At 40.2% G+C, this 17,247-nt stretch overlaps 1 protein-coding gene across 4 annotated transcripts in view; it reads left to right on the top strand.

Annotated features, from left to right (window-relative positions):
* The first annotated feature begins 703 nt into the window (after positions 1-703).
* LOC139757520 (uncharacterized) overlaps positions 704-17,247 on the top strand; it is a 135,979-nt gene continuing 119,435 nt past the window's right edge. For 3 of the 4 annotated variants that reach the window (XM_071678038.1, XM_071678040.1, XM_071678036.1), the window contains exons 1-2: positions 704-813; positions 6,022-6,197. The gene's annotated coding sequence lies outside the window, so the exon portion shown is untranslated. The remainder of the gene's footprint in view (positions 814-6,021; positions 6,198-17,247) is intronic. The other variant, XM_071678037.1, reaches the window with a different exon arrangement.

Raw genomic sequence — 17,247 nt, 5'->3', positions numbered from 1 at the left:
CCCTCCCTCCCCCCCGACGAACCCTGACCCTGGGGTTACATCTATCATAAGACCAGTAGGTCAGATGACCTCAATTTAATGATCTTTATCTAATTAAAAGAACTCGAAAGTATTCCCTAATTGGTAGTTGAAATTGGTGTTAAGTGGTTGTCTAAATGTATGTAGATAAAGCGACCTCTGAAATATATATGGTCACCCCTCTATGTTGTTACAATATATTCCCACTATATATATATATATATATATATATATATATATATATATATATATATATATATATATATATATATATATATATATATGGTGTTGAGAGTGTAGCATTATCAGGAATTCATGTTTGAAAGGCTGTTCCATAAGACGTTTAGAATATAACACATTTATGCTTAGGAGGAAAAAAAAATAATATTCCCACCATAGAGAGGAAGAGAAGACTTGGATAATATAAAACAATATATTGTTAGACAATGGCTTGGCTTTCTCTTCACGTTACTTCCTCTGAAAAATCAATCTTAAATCCTTATCATGACATTGAATGAATTAGTTTAGAATATCTTCTATATATAGATCATACTAAACACTGCTTCAAAGACGCGTTGTCTCGTATTTTTGAGATAATATAACATTATTTTGGCTAACTGTTCCCTCGGGTTGAGATTTTAAACATGGCGGCAGAAGCTGGGCGACGCACCTGCCACCTGGCGGCGGCCAGTGTACCTTGTCTCAAGGGTGGGTTTGCACGTAGTGTCTGACGCTCCCTGGAAAACATACTTATTTGATCATCATTTGACTAAACATCACCCCCAGCCTGTCATGGTGAGTCGATGAAGAGTCTATCTAAACGTAGGAGTTGGTGAGGAGGTGGAATGATAATGCCAAAGTAGGGATTTCATGGGTGAAAGTCACGTCGTCTGCTGGGGGAGAGTGAAACCTGTGGGGGTAGTGGAAGAGATGCTGCAATTCGAGTTGGTAGACGTCGTTTAAAAAAAATATATATTTTTCCCCCGACATCGGTGTAGGTTTCGGTGATCGTGTTCTAGGAGGACATGACTTTATTTAGAATATCCTTATTTTGTCATTGGTGAAGGATTGAGTGCTTGTTAATCTAGGTTTTGGGGTTTTCTGAAGGGTTGAAGTTTTAAAGGCCATTCGACTCTTCTCCTTATCCCTTGGGAGGAAGTTGTTGAATGAGGAACATTAACTGGTGATTCCTCCTGGTGAATTAACTGGTGATTCCTCCTCTGTGTCACTACCCCTTTCAGGTCATACTGCACCCATGAACACGTTAGTGATATGTCAAATATTCGTGGCCATTTTTTTTAAACGCCCAAATACGCTTGGCATCATTATTATTAAATGGCCAACACTCATGTTTTAAAGTCTTTGGTATGGAGTGGTTTTGATTTAGTTCCTGTGTGGTATGATAGCCATATGTGGGGCAGTAATTATGTTTACCTTATTTTAAACGGTGGTGTGATATACATGTGGCGTTTATTGCTGTTGTATTTATGGTTGTATTGTGTGTGTGACGTATGTACAATTAATGGTGCTGGAGGACCATTATTTATGGCAGCGAAGCACCATTTTCCTCTCCTTCCTTCCTTAAAATATAGACGTTTAAGGGATTTAATTTAAAGGTCTGGTCACGGCTATTTTAAGTGTATCCTTTAAATTAAAGATGGACGTAAATAATCGCGAGATGATACCGTAAGATATCTTAGATTGCACATGTGATAGCGTTATCTCTCTCGCTATCTCTCTAAGGGAGGGTCATGTCGCACTGATAATCGCCCAATCCGTTGTAAGGATTGGGACAATCCAGATCCGTTGTAAGGATTGGGATAATCCAAACCCGTTGTAAGGATTGGGACAATCCAGATCCGTTGTAAGGATTGGGATAATCCAAATCCGTTGTAAGGATTGGGATCATCCAAACCCGTTGTAAGGATTGGGATCATCCCAATCCGTTGTAAGGATTGGGACAATCCAAATCCGTTGTAAGGATTGGGATCCAAACCCGTTGTAAGGATTGGGACAATCCAGATCCGTTGTAAGGATTGGGACAATCCAAATCCGTTGTAAGGATTGGGACAATCCCAATCCGTTGTAAGGATTGGGATCATCCCAATCCGTTGTAGGGATTGGGATAATCCCAATCCGTTGTAGGGATTGGGATAATCCAAATCCGTTGGACCTCTGCTTTGATTAGCCTCGTATCATCCATCCCGACGGCTAAATTGGTCGTTTATGTTGTTGTATAGTGTTTCCTGCCCTCGTGCCTAGCTATCTATCTATCTCCGTCAGTGATTGGCTATTCCAAAACATAATTTTCTCGATTGATAGATAAGTGGGCCCGATTAATATAATCAGTGGTTAGATAATATTAATGATTATATACATGCATTTCGTGACCTGAACGTATTAGGCATGTGTCAATCTGGCGTGGATATTTATTGGCTGTTACCCTAAGGTGACAAATAACGCCTCATCTCTGACGTTATTTTTTTATGTGTTTTTAAAGTAACGGATTTAAATGCCGGCAGTTTGAGGTTTGCTCTGATGTTACGGATTTAAGCAGTGGGTGGCACGGCGGTTAGATGATCATTTAAACTGGAGACCCTGCCAGTTTAAACTGTATTTATCGAGACTGTATTTTCAGCTCTGTATTTAAAGTTTCAATTTTTAAGGAATTATATTCGAATCATTTTTTTTTTTAGGGGTGAGGACTGGTACCCCTTAAAGCTAGGCAGTTTATAAGGGATTTAAGGGAAGCCTTTGTGTTGTTTTAGTAGATATAGATGTTGTTAAAGAATGATAAGTGACATATTTAGGAAGTAGACGGGCATATCTATCGAAAAAGCACACCGCCAACCCGTTCTTTGGGCAGCCATATATTTCTAATATGTTTATTTATACTTTCTAATACAGCTATTTATAGTTTGTAAATATTGCGGTAGTGTATCAGTAAATAATTGAGTTTTCAGGGTTATTGTCGTAGTAAACTATGATGTTTGGAGGTCGGGATCAGCATGATGTTTCTTACTGTAGTTGTAATATTCACTGTAGTTATTCATAGTCTAGTTTTTAAAAGTTCAACGTGGAAGAAGTCCATGTTGGAACTGCCTCAGGTGGTCCAATATTTCCTAGTGTGTGTGTGTGTGTGGGGTGTAACCTGTTGCATAGAAGTTTCTCAGATATGAGGAAATTTCCCCCAATCCATTCCTATTGACTGAATTTTGGGTTGGTAGAGGGAATATATGCCTTCAGATGAGGTTTCAGATGAAATTGACTTTGGGAAGGGCGAGTGCTAAATGTTACATTGATGTAAAGTTGATTGCGACCTTTATATATATATATATATATATATATATATATATATATATATATATATATATATATATATATATATATATAAACCAGGAAGTATTCTTATAAAATGTGTACAAGCTTTTGGAAGCTTATTTTCCCAGTGTGTTTGATATATATAAAGATATGATGTGTCTACCCACACGTATCGTAAAGAAGTAGTTTAGGTTGCGAATCTCGTATTTTCATTTACTATCATTTCTAAACCTTAAATTTAAGGTTAGTTGACGTAAACCGGCTGTTGTAGATGTATGTTCAAGCTGTTGGAAGGTTGATTTAGAATTATGATAAAGGAAAGAGAGGAAATTAAGCTCTTAGTAAGCTGATGGTACAGATTATCAAGGTTCGAAAAATGTGTGTGTGTGTGTGATTGAACACTTTATGTGTCTGTGCCATTCAGTCACCCGCTTAGTATTAAATGAGGATAATGACTTGGTGTGTTATTTGACGGCGTCACAGGGTTGGTTATTCAACGCAACAGTTTGAAACTTTACGTGTGCTCCAGGTCCCGTGGCAGCTTAGCTTCTTGCTTCAAACTTGTGTTCACTCAGTGTGTTGTGGTAGTGAAGGTTGTAGGAATAGTTGAGAAACTATTTCCATGTTTGCTCAATGATTTTGTTCTACTCATTGTATATTATCGTCATCTAGGGACTATATTTTAACTGTACAAGTTGTGGTTCTAAGCGAATTCTTGTTAATATTGGTTTAGCTGAGTGTGCAGTTAAATGACTGTCAGTTGTTAGTATTTAGATATCTGTAAGTTGTGAATATTTGAGTAATAAGTGACAGAACCATCCACTATCACCGGTGTTGGAGTGGAAACAAATCAAATATTTGCAAATGTTTATCTGTGAAGGTAATGATTGTTTACATATGTAATTGTGCAGGAAGTCAGTTAAAAACCCAAGAATGATTGGAGTAATTTCGTATTGCATATATATATATATATATATATATATATATATATATATATATATATATATATATATATACATCCATTATTTGGTATTTTATGGACATGATAATGTTAAGATGTGCTGTATAAGGGTGTTACTTATCAAATTGCTTGAATGATGATACTTCACAATGATTTTGATGAGTGTGTACAAGTTGGCAGCATTTTTTTGAGTATGGATTAGGAATCAGGGATCCCATGCAGGGTCTATGGAACATTTAAACACATGGTCCACAGGAAACCTGCTCACCTTGGCTACGAATGACTTAACACAGATGCGTGAATTCTTGCCACTTTTTTTCACTCCTGCTTGAGTATTGTTTCACTATGTTTGGCCACGTGCCTGTTTTAGTGATTGCACGTGTCTTTCTCTGATTGGTAGGAATCGAACAAGTGTTATTGCATTGAGATGGACGGAATTGTGGGTTGACTGGTGGTCACATGTCAGTGGTGGACATTCGTAGGTTTTTTGTGTGAAAATATGAAGTCGTGCTGAAGTACTCTGGTTCGTGGTGTTTCAAAGAGATGGAAGAAAGAAGAGAAAAATACAGTTGTGTTTCTCCATGAAGTATTGTTTTGCTGGCCAGGGATAACTATTGTCTCGATTTTGTATTTATTTATTGATTTTGTCATCTGAACTTACTTTTGGACCTAATCCTATGTACGTAAAGGCTATGTCTTTGTATTTATAATGTAGATAGAGAGATCATGGTGTGATGAACGTGGGCAAACGCTCCCCCCAACCAGTGTTTTCCTTTTTTGATGCCTTGTTCCCTGAATGGGAGATTTCCTTTTGGCCACAACTTGTCCACTTTTCACAAATGCCCGTCACTTAGAATTCCTCCTACCCAGGCATGCTAAAAGGAGAGGAAAACCTTCGTTAAGGCCCCCCCGTTTGTCGGCCATGTCTGTGTGGCCTGTTAAGGTGGGGCGTCGGTTGCCATGGTGTTGGAAGGTCGTGGTGTTCAAGTATGTTCTTTGTTGCTCTTGTGATGTAAGATCAGACGTGCAAACCCTAATTTGCATGTCTATCTGGGGACTCCATGGGTTCATTCGGGTGTGGGGTGGGTGTGAGGGGCTGGCTAGATGGTGTATTAACGTGGGGGGTTGGGTTGGGGTGGTTTGGCTGTGGTTCTTAAAGTAATGCAAAGGAAACTCGTTCGTTGTTGTAGTAATCATCTGAGGATTGGCATGATCTGCCATGGCGTAGTTGAGAGAGCAAGGTCGTTAAAATGCGCGGGAAAAGGCAAACTACGCCTTAAATGCACAGTTGCCATTTGTCGCCACTTTTATAAACGTCTATTTATTTGTTTGCCTTATTATTTGTTTTTTTTTATATACGTATTCCACCTCGATGCTCGGTTTCTCGTGTCTTTCACAAGTCATAAGCAGTCTTCAAAGGAGACAGTGACTCATTGCAGTTTGCAATTACTGTGCATTCTGGATGGCTGTGCGTTGACGTGGGTGAATAGTATGGTACAGGGTGGTTCAAGAAGATGCTTTTAGGCTTGATTTGATATAACTTTAAATGGAGTTGTGAAACTAAATGTGGAACTTCGTTGTGAGATGATTACGTAATGTCATGTTTTTCATGTTAAGAGACTTGAAAGAACGGAAGGTAGCCCCATGAATGGACTGCCACATTAGACTTAGAATTTGTAAGATTCAAAATTACATTTTTCTTCCATTTTTCTTTTTTTCAGTAATCTTATGGACTTCGATGTTGTAGTGGTTACCGTACCAAGATCGTGACGCATTCACGGGTCCTCAGAGGTCGAGCGCATACGTTCGAATCCTGGATGCGTCAGTCGGTTCACAGTTAACCCTAACTGTTCATCCTCCTTTTGGGAATGGTCGATAAATTGGATACGTGGCTTAGGTTAGTATTAGCGCTGATGAAATGGCCCGGATTCTGCGGGCAATCAGTTGCCTGTGTCGTCTCAACTGACATGAAAAATATAAACCATTATATGGTACAGGTCCAATCGTAAAATGGAATACAGTTTGCTTAAATGGTTTAACCTTACAAATATTCACACGGGATGTCTTCAGCCATCTTGTAGGTGAGTTAGGGTGAGTGTAGGTTGTAACTAGGACCGTGTTATGCATCACTAGATGTGGCTAGGATGTATTTTATACATTATATACATTATATACATTACCAAATGTGGTCAAGGATGAACGTGTGTTGGCTAGGATTATGTATGTATATATATATATATATATATATATATATATATATATATATATATATATATATATATATATATATATATTGACGTTGTGGGTTAGGATAGATTTGTGTGTGGTTGGACGGGTGTAGTTAAAGTGGATTCGTACTAAATGAAGTAATTCACTCTTATGTTTTGATATTTGTGTATGAATTATTTTTTTATGTCAATTCTTGCATACTGTTTTATTCGTGATTTCATGAACTTCGTCTCGGGAGGAAATAAACCATGCAAGTTCTCCAGAAAGGATAAGTTATTGGACTGGGAGAAAAACAGACAAAGAAAATGGAAAGTAGAGTTGCATAGTTTGGATTGTGGGTAGTGATAATACAATAATTAGCAAGCCATTGAGTTGCCAGTGGTGACAATGTGTGGTTCTGGGTCTGTCTGCGCTACGCGTGAGTGAGTAGTTGTGGTTGTGTGTGTGTGTGTGTGTGTGGTTAGGAGAAATTTGGTTGTTCGTGGTCGAAGATGTTTGACGTTTGCCTGTGGTTGGTTTTAGGCTGTGAATATGTATTGTTCGGCCGGATGAAGAGTTAAAGTGGTTGTTTTGGGTTGGGTTAATAGAATTAAGCTTGTTCAAGTCTCGATCGTGGGCGCAGACTTGTGGGGAAAGTGTGTGTGTGTGTGTGTGTGTGTGTGTGTGTGTGTGTACATGCCCTTAAAGGCGTGTTTGTGGGCATGGTGACCCTTAATTGGCTTGTGTGTCCTTATTTCAGGAGTTATTCACACGCAGGGAGGGGCGCCCCCCTCACCGTCGTTTGTGCTCAAGAGGTGTTGGTGGCAACATGATGATGGGACATATAAATATAAAATAAAGGATTCCTTTAGTAAACAGGAAAAGGGGCGGGCGTGATGGGGGATTGTCTACGGAAAGAGAGGGGTGTAAACAGTGTTTTTTTACTTAGGGAAAGGTGGAAGTTCACGTTCTGTGTTCTGGGGTTGGGTTGGGTTCGGGGTTGGGTTCGTGCAGCTGTGGTCTCTACGAGTTTTCCAAGGCGGTTCGATGAGGTTGCGGTGTCGAATTGCAGAGTGCAAGAGAGAGAGAGAGAGAGAGAGAGAGAGAGAGAGAGAGAGAGAGAGAGAGAGGATGATCCTGCAAGCCCTACTTTACACTTTTTCTCGTAGTATGTGTCTTGTGTTGTTTTGCTTGCTCGTATGTCCGTGTGTGTGTGTGTGTGTGTATATATATATATATATATATATATATATATATATATATATATATATATATATATATTAAGCTGTGTAGGTATGTATATTTGCGTGTGTGGACGTATGTATATACATGTGTATGGGGGGGGGGTTGGGCCATTTCTTTCGTCTGTTTCCTTGCGCTACCTCGCAAACGCGGGAGACAGCGACAAAGTATAAAAAAAATATATATATATATATATATATATATATATATATATATATATATATATATATATATATTTGTATAGGTTGGATGTGCGTATAGATAGATTTTTTTCTCGGTGCTCTTTAAAAAGCTAAGGATTTCACGTAAAAATGTAGGTTTCAAGCAGTAGACCATGACTGTATCGAACCAGTTTATTGTATTAGTGATGATGATTGCTTTGCTATCGATATATATATATATATATAAGGACGCGATCGGGTTTTGCCATATGAAGTTCGACTGGGCATCAGCGTTCGGGGTATCCTGGGGGTGTCATTCAACATAGATGATGTTTTATTAATAGATTTCTCCACCGGGGTCCGTGCAAGATGTAATTACGATACGCCCAAAAGGGGATAGTTTGGTCAACGGTACGCCAAAAAGGGGATGGTTTGGTCAACGATACGCCAAAAAGGGGATAGTTTGGTCAACGATACGCCAAAAAGGGGATAGTTTGGTCAACTATACGCCAAAAAGGGGATGGTTTGGTCAACGATACGCCAAAAAGGGGATAGTTTGGTCAACGATACGCCAAAAAGGGGATGGTTTGGTCAACGATACGCCAAAAAGGGGATAGTTTGGTCAACGATACGCCAATTCATGACCCATGTGAGTACGATCTTGTACCGACTAGTGGAAGGGAGGATAACTCCAGCCATGGGTGTTTGCGTGATGCGTAATGTGTTGGTAGAGATTCGTGGGTGTTTCTCCTCGTCCCAGCTGTGAGGTCCCAGAGCACCGCGCCACAAGTGGAAGTTCACCCCTCCCGTTTTCCGTGAACCCGGGTGTAGTTTAGGTGCTGTGGGTGAACGTGTACGCATGAACCCCAGTGCATGTCTTTTTCAGGACTCGTGTGTGTGTGTGTGTGTGTGTGTGTGTGTGCGTGATCAAGTATATTCCTATGAGTCCACTGGGGACAGTGAAACACGACAAGTTCCCAAGTGCACTTTCGTGTCATAATCACATCATCATCATCATCATGAGGGGAGACACAAGAGAGAAGTATAACAGTCGGTTGATGTACCTCAGTGTATGTGTGTGTGTGGGGCTGCTTTAAATAAATGCTGGAGAGGATGTTGGGCACGTCCTTGCTGGCCCAAGATTTGCCACAGCCTCTCTCTCTGGCGTGAAGTGCAGGAAACAGCGTCTGTCAGGGGAGTATAGCGGAGGTGGGGGGATAACAGGGGTTCCTGGTGCTTCTGGGTGTGAATGACTGCTGTAAGTGGGTGTGGGGGAGGATAGAGGTGGAAGGATAGACGGTGGGGTAGTATAGATAAAGGGAGCGTTGGAGGAGGCTTCTCTTAGGAAATAAGGAGAGGTGAAGGATGACTTTGGATGTGAGGGAAGGACGTTGTGTGTGTGTGTGGAGGGGAGGGAGGTGGGTAGGTTAAGGGCGCGTTTCAAGGGTGGGGGAGGACGACACTATTGAGGTGGCGTTCATGGAGGAATTGAGCGAGCATGTTCGAGTGGGCGGAAGAAGCTCGCTTGTCCGGGGCGTTTTGGAGTGAAGGGATGGTAGCTCAAGGTCAGAGGGTGATTTAAGGCTGTGGGATAGTTAGAGGGATGGGTCACTTTATAACGTTCCCTTTGCCTATCCCTTTACCTCTTTGGTGGAGGAGGAGGAGCAGCGGTAGTCGTTCGTGGAGGATGGTGTTACCTCGCTCGGTTCGCCAACGCCTTGTCTGGCCTCTGGCAAAAATTTGACGCGTGACAGACCTAGGGTCATAGGACGCGATTCGCGAGATGTAAACGGGTTTTTTGCACGAGGGCGTGTTCAAAGCCACGTCTGCTGAACAAGCTGGCGTGTTCAAAGCCATGTCTGCTGAATAAGCTGGCGTGTTCAAAGCCACGTCTGCTGAGTAAGCTGGCGTGTTCAAGCAGCGTTTGCTGAATAAGCTGGCGTGTTCAACGCCACGTCTGCTGAGTAAGCTGGCGTGTTCAACGCCACGTCTGCTGAGTAAGCTAGCGTGTTCAAAGCCACGTCTGCTGAACAAGCTGGCGTGTTCAAAGCCATGTCTGCTGAATAAGCTGGCGTGTTCAAAGCCACGTCTGCTGAGTAAGCTGGCGTGTTCAAGCAGCGTTTGCTGAATAAGCTGGCGTGTTCAACGCCACGTCTGCTGAATAAGCTGGCGTGTTCAAGCAGCGTTTGCTGAATAAGCTGGCGTGTTCAAGTTACGTCTGCTGAATAAGCTGGCGTGTTCAAAGCGACGTCTGCTGAATAAGCTGGCGTGTTCAAGCTGCGTTTGCTGAATAAGCTGGCGTGTTCAAGCTGCGTTTGCTGAATAAGCTGGCGTGTTCAAGTTACGTCTGCTGAATAAGCTAAGCGTGTTCAAGCCGTGTCTGCTGAATAAGCTAAGCTGTGCCTTTGACTGAAAGTATGAAGTATCCTGAAGAAAATGTCTGTCTGAAGTATATGATTACGCTCTCTCTCTCTCTCTCTCTCTCTCTCTCTCTCTCTCTCTCTCTCTCTCTCTCTCTCTCTCTCTCTCAAAAGACCCAAGACCCAGGTAGGCTCACCACGAACGGAAATGGGCCTTTAAAAAAAAAGGAAAAAATAACGTCACTTCTCTTGCTGAGTTGTCGTGTTAACCCATCAATATTGTCAGACGGTGTTGGACAAAAAGGAAATTTCCTCTGGAAAGAAAAGAAAAGAAAAGAAAAGAAAAGAAAATCCAATATTGTAGAAAATGTGTGAGTGGTTGGGTATGTAATGTATGTATGTATGTATGTATGTATGTATGTATGTTGCTTGTGAATTGTGCCTTCAGGTTTTTTTGGTTTTTTGTCTGTGTGTTTATATTTCTTCAGTTGTATTTTGCTGGAGGTGATGTATATATATATATTTTTTTTCAATGTTGCTTGTGAACCGTGCCTTTTAGTTTTTTGTTTGTTTTCTGTGTGTTTATATTGCCTCAGTGTAAGTAGGATCAACTCCATGATGGCATCTTGGCAATTTATTGGTAAAATTCTCTGATATTTGACCGACCCACTGTGTAGTGTGGGGTGGCTTTGACCTCGCCTCGTGATGTGTGACCATATTTCTCCCACCTCGAAAAAATGTATTACAAATTACGTGTTACATATGTGTGTGTGTGTGTGTGTGTGTGTGTGTGTGTGTGTGTGTGTGTGCGTGTGTGTGTGTGTGTGTGCTTGATATTTTTATGTATTACCAGTTTTGCTATACGTGTTTTTTCTTTGAAGTTTGGCAGAACCAAGCCAGCCATCCTCTTTCACGAGTTGGTTAGCTATAACAATTGACCTTGGTGAAGGGAAGGACACTTGACTTCAATTACTTAATAGATGGTTTACTTTACCCTCCCGTGTCTGTGCTTGTGTGTGTGTGTGTGTGTGTCTTACCCGTGACTCATTCGTCTTCTACGTTCGTTCTGTGACCCCGAGGTCATACATAGTTTGCTTGTTTGCAAAGTCTGGTAGTTTCCCTCTGTCTCAGTGATTTTATCTTAATAATCAAGGACCCGGTGTGAGAATTAACTTAAAAGACAGTTTTTTTTGGTCTCCATTCGTGTACATTATCTTTTACAACCCTGAACTGTGTGGTCATGGCATTTTCTTATATTGATTTATGAACTATTTGGAGCGAGTATTGTGGTCAGTGCGTTTTTTTTTATTCATTTATCAACCCCTGTTTTGAGCGAATATTATGGTCATTGCGTTTTTTTTTATTCATTTATCAACTCTTGTTTGGAGCGAATATTGTGGTCAGTGCGTTTTTTTTTTTATTAATTTATCATCTCCTATTTGGAGCGAATATTGTGCTCAGTGCGTTTTTTTTATTCATTTATGAACTATTTGGAGCGAATATTGTAGTCTGCGTTTTTTTAGATTCATTTATCAACTCATGTTTGGAGCGAATATTGTGGTCAGTGCATTTTTTAAAATTAATTTATCATCTTATGTGTGGAGCGCATTAGCTGATCAGTTTTGTTTATCATTATTCATTTATCAGCTCCTATTTCGAGCGAGGCTATGTGAATCCTAGCTCACTCTTGCTTCAGCGCCCTCTTTCCACACCGTCTTAAGAGTACAGAGGAGGACAGTGTAGAAATTGCTGTGTTAATAATGGTGTTTGCATTTGTGTATGAAGACGAGAGACTCAGGGGGGTCTGGGGTAAATAAATGGCTGTGTTCTTGGGTTAGATGATCAGTTGGTATTTGGTTACCATAAGGGGGTATTTGTTGGCGCTGTGGCCTTTTGGTAAATACGAACCCTAAATATTTTGCATATATATATATATATATATATATATATATATATATATATATATATATATATATATATTGATGTGATTATTACACGAAAGTGCACTTGGGAACTTATCGTGTTTCATTTTCCCCGTGGACTCATTGGAATATATATATATATATATATATATATATATATATATATATATATATATATATATATATATATATATAGAACAAGTCTATAATGAGGAAGTACGATACTGTATTATTGTATGCTTGAGGTATTGCTGTAAATATGTGAGTTGTACGAATAGATTTAGTGAGTATTAATGTTGCTTACGATACAGCCATTAAATACAGTCCGTGCCGTACTTGATATACAACACGATACATTAAGCACAACAACACTCGTGTTGGACACATGGAGGTCAGTGTGGTCAATACACAACATTCTTCAATAATGATTATAGAACTTGGGATGTGAGAGATGGCGTGGTTACAGCATATAATGTATATATATATATTTTTTTTTTTTTTTTTTTTTTTTTTTTTTTATACTTTGTCGCTGTCTCCCGCGTTTGCGAGGTAGCGCAAGGAAACAGACGAAAGAAATGGCCCAACCCCCCCCCCCCATACACATGTACATACACACGTCCACACACGCAAATATACATACCTACACAGCTTTCCATGGTTTACCCCAGACGCTTCACATGCCTTGATTCAATCCACTGACAGCACGTCAACCCCTGTATACCACATCGCTCCAATTCACTCTATTCCTTGCCCTCCTTTCACCCTCCTGCATGTTCAGGCCCCGATCACACAAAATCTTTTTCACTCCATCTTTCCACCTCCAATTTGGTCTCCCTCTTCTCCTCGTTCCCTCCACCTCCGACACATATATCCTCTTGGTCAATCTTTCCTCACTCATTCTCTCCATGTGCCCAAACCATTTCAAAACACCCTCTTCTGCTCTCTCAACCACGCTCTTTTTATTTCCACACATCTCTCTTACCCTTACGTTACTTACTCGATCAAACCACCTCACACCACACATTTTCCTCAAACATCTCATTTCCAGCACATCCATCCTCCTGCGCACATCTCTATCCATAGCCCACGCCTCGCAACCATACAACATTGTTGGTACCACTATTCCTTCAAACATACCCATTTTTGCTTTCCGAGATAATGTTCTCGACTTCCACACATTTTTCAAGGCTCCCAAAATTTTCGCCCCCTCCCCCACCCTATGATCCACTTCCGCTTCCATGGTTCCATCCGCTGACAGATCCACTCCCAGATATCTAAAACACTTCACTTCCTCCAGTTTTTCTCCATTCACATCACAACGGTGCCTCTGAAGTAACCTAGGGAGGGTCATGACATTTTTGCATAGTGTGTATATATATGTGTGTGTGTGTGTGTGTGTGTATGTGTGTGTGTGTGTGTGTATGTGTGTGTGTATGTGTGTGTGTGTGTGTGTGTATGTGTGTGTATGTGTGTGTGTGTGTGTGTGTGTGTGTGTGTGTGTTGTCTGAGGAGGGAGACTTGTTAGTGGCTGAGGCTGGCTGAGGTCGAGCGAACCCGGACGAAAGATTTTGAGATATGACCAATTAGAATAGCCTAGCCCTGGCGTGTATTGGTACTTGCAGTCCGCCATATCATAATGTATCGATTCGTAGCGACACTTCCTTGTCCTGTGCCGCAATGGACTTTGTGTTCGATTTCGTATTGCTTTGGAAATGATAAAGAAAACGGGGGAGAGGTGGTTTACCATAATTATTATGAGGAATTTTTTGCTTTGTTTTTTTGTTTTTAGGGCCACGATGACTAACCCCCAACCGAAACAGAACGAGTGGTGTTACTCATTTTGAAAAATTCAACGAAGCTAACCTGGAAAATTGTTATTATTTATTATTATTATTATTATTATTATTATTATTATTATTATTATTATTATTACTCACTGTGTATGTGAGGTTAATTCTGAAGATTATAATCGTTGTGGGAAATATTAAGGACATGAATTTGTATAATGTCTATTCAACATATATATATATATATATATATATATATATATATATATATATATATATATATGGGGGGACAGGGGGTTAGAGAACACATTCGCTTGCCTTGTATGATAAGGCGAGCAAATGTGAATTTAAAAGATTATCTTAAAGTTATTTTTTTCGTCTCTATGTTGTGCGTTCACCCCCCCCCCCCCTTCCTGGTTGTTAGTTATGCCCGGGTTGTGTTCCGGGTTGTTAGTTATGCCCGGGTTGTGTTCCGGGTTGTTAGTTATGCCCGGGTTGTGTGGCGGGTTGTTAGTTATGCCCGGGTTGTGTGGCGGGTTGTTAGTTATGCCCGGGTTGTGTTCGGGGTTGTTAGTTATGGCCGGGTTGTGTTCCGGGTTGTTAGTTATGCCCGGGTTGTTAGTTATGCCCGGGTTGTGTGGCGGGGTTGTTTTTCATAGTGACGTGAGCGGATTGGCATGCATGTCGAACATTCCTCTGTTGTGGCGTCCTGATTGGTTGGGCATGCGGGGTTGTATCCACGCGATTTGATTGGCCGTGGACTTTGTTTGCTTCTTCCTGGTCTGATTAATTGGCTAGATATGTGCTATTATTGACCGGGTTGGTATTTTATTAACCATTATTGGATGGGTTGATAATCACGTACCATTATGAGCCCGGGTTAATATTCACCCCTCACGTACATACCAATATTCGCCGAAGTTGATATCCACGTACCACTATTAACCCAAGTTAATTGATATTCACGTACCGATGCTAAAAGTTGGATGGTATTCGTGCGTACTGATTGGTTGACGCCAGTCCTCATTAACGCCATCTAATCGTATTTGTACAACCTAGATAATTATTACGCATTTTATTCATATGTTTGTTATTACTCGTATACTAATATATTACGGTCTTATCGTACATGTATTTTCAGTAGTTTACGTTCGTAGTGTCCGTGTTAAGGTCCAGTCTGGACCCACAAGACTAATAATGATAGAAATAATAATGATAATGATAATGATAATAATAATAATGATAATAATGATAATAAGAATGTATGTAGGTGGGTTAAGCCATTCTTTCGTCTGTTTCCTTGCGCTACCTCGTAACGCGGGAAACGGCGATTGAGTATAATAAATATAAATAGATAATGATAATGATAATAATGATAATGATAAATGATATACGTAGCTGGCTGGCAGGGAAATGCCGCTAAGAGTCATTAAGTAACATATTTTCCTATTGTTAATAAGTTAAAATTGTCTGCCAATAAACTTATTTATTTTTATTTTTTACTCGCCCTCTCGGTATTGTATCTGTAGTTATTGTATGAGTTATTGTATTGTCTGGTGTCCTAGTTAATGGTGTATATATATATATATATATATATATATATATATATATATATATATATATATATATATATAGAATATACCTTCATAGAATATACAAACCTCCAACAGCCAGGATCGAACCCTGGACCCCGTGTGTAACAGGCGGGAGCGCTACCGCTAGGCTCAAAGGGTCGTCGTACCTTCGTGCTCATGGGGTCGTTCCGTCTCGCCCAAAGGGTCGTACCGTCGTGCCCAAAAGAATCGCGCTGCACTGCTTACAGACATAGAATATATTTGTCACCTTTGTGTCTAAATTTACATACGTATATCATATATATGAATATATATTTAGGCAATCGTTGCGCTCCGCTTATGTAATGATGCTTCATTAATCAAAAGGTAATTGCTAGGAATATTTTTAATGAGCCTTACGTTGGAGCATCAGAGAGAGAATATGAATTGTACTCATCATTGTGTTGGAGGATTAAAGGATGGATGGTAGGGTTCGATCTTCCATGAAAGGAATTTATTTCTATTTAAGGTATATATATATATATATATATATATATATATATATATATATATATATATATATATATCGAGAGTGAGAAATTAAGATTTGATTTTGTTTGTTAGAAGAGAGAGATCAGATCTTGTTGGGATAGGAAATATCAGACTCTGATTGTTTGGAAGATTAGATCCTGATTGGTAGAGGGAAAGAAGATCCGATCATCTTGTTGGAAGGAGAAAGATCAGATTCTGAGTGTTAGAAGAGGATCAGATCCTGAGTGTTAAGAGAGGATCAAATCCTGAGTGTTAAGAGAGGATCAGATTCTGAGTGTTAGAAGAGGATCAGATTCTGAGTGTTAAGAGAGGATCAAATCCTGAGTGTTAAGAGAGGATCAGATTCTGAGTGTTAGAAGAGGATCAGATTCTGAGTGTTAAGAGAGGATCAAATCCTGAGTGTTAAGAGAGGATCAGATTCTGAGTGTTAGAAGAGGATCAGATTCTGAGTGTTAAGAGAGGATCAGATCCTGAGTGTTAAAAGAGGGAACAACTGATCCTTTGTGTTAAAGATATTAGGAATATTGAATACTCCTGTGGGGAAGGTATTTGGATATTGGGAATATTAAGTGCTTCTGTGGGGAATATATTAGGATATTGTGAATATTGAATGCTTCCTTGTGAAAGATATTAGGATATTGTGAATATTGAATGCTCCTTTGTGAAGGATATTAGGATATTTTGAGTATTGAATGCTCTTTTAGAAGAGATATTTGAATATTGTGAATATTTAATGGCCACACTGGGAAACATGTTAGGATATTGTGTATATCAAATACTCCTGTGTGTGTGGGGGATGTCGTGAGGCTATTGTGAATATCGAACCACCCCACCCTCCTGTGAGGTGAATATTAGAATATTGGGAATATTCCCCCCACCCCCCCTTCCAGTACGAGAGAGCACTTACCGTCACCTGTTTTAACCCCCCCCCCCCTTTTGTGTCCTGCTTTGTGGTGCTTACGAAAGAAAAAAAAGTTTTTTTTTAATGCAACTTTATTTAAACCTTTGATAGGGTTTCCCTCATACATTAATTGCTTGTCCCCCCACGCCCCCCCCCCATCCTCGCCCCCCCCCCCATCGTAGTAGTTTGCTAACCCATTTATCACAGCTGGAGGGTCTCCGCGAATTGATAATGAGGGGGGGGGAGGAAGGGAAAGGGGGG

The sequence above is a fragment of the Panulirus ornatus genome, chromosome 27 (genome assembly GCF_036320965.1).
Source record: "Panulirus ornatus isolate Po-2019 chromosome 27, ASM3632096v1, whole genome shotgun sequence".
Taxonomy (NCBI): domain Eukaryota; kingdom Metazoa; phylum Arthropoda; class Malacostraca; order Decapoda; family Palinuridae; genus Panulirus; species Panulirus ornatus.
The sequence above is the reverse complement of the archived record's forward strand: the minus strand, read 5'-3'. Positions and strand labels throughout refer to the sequence as shown.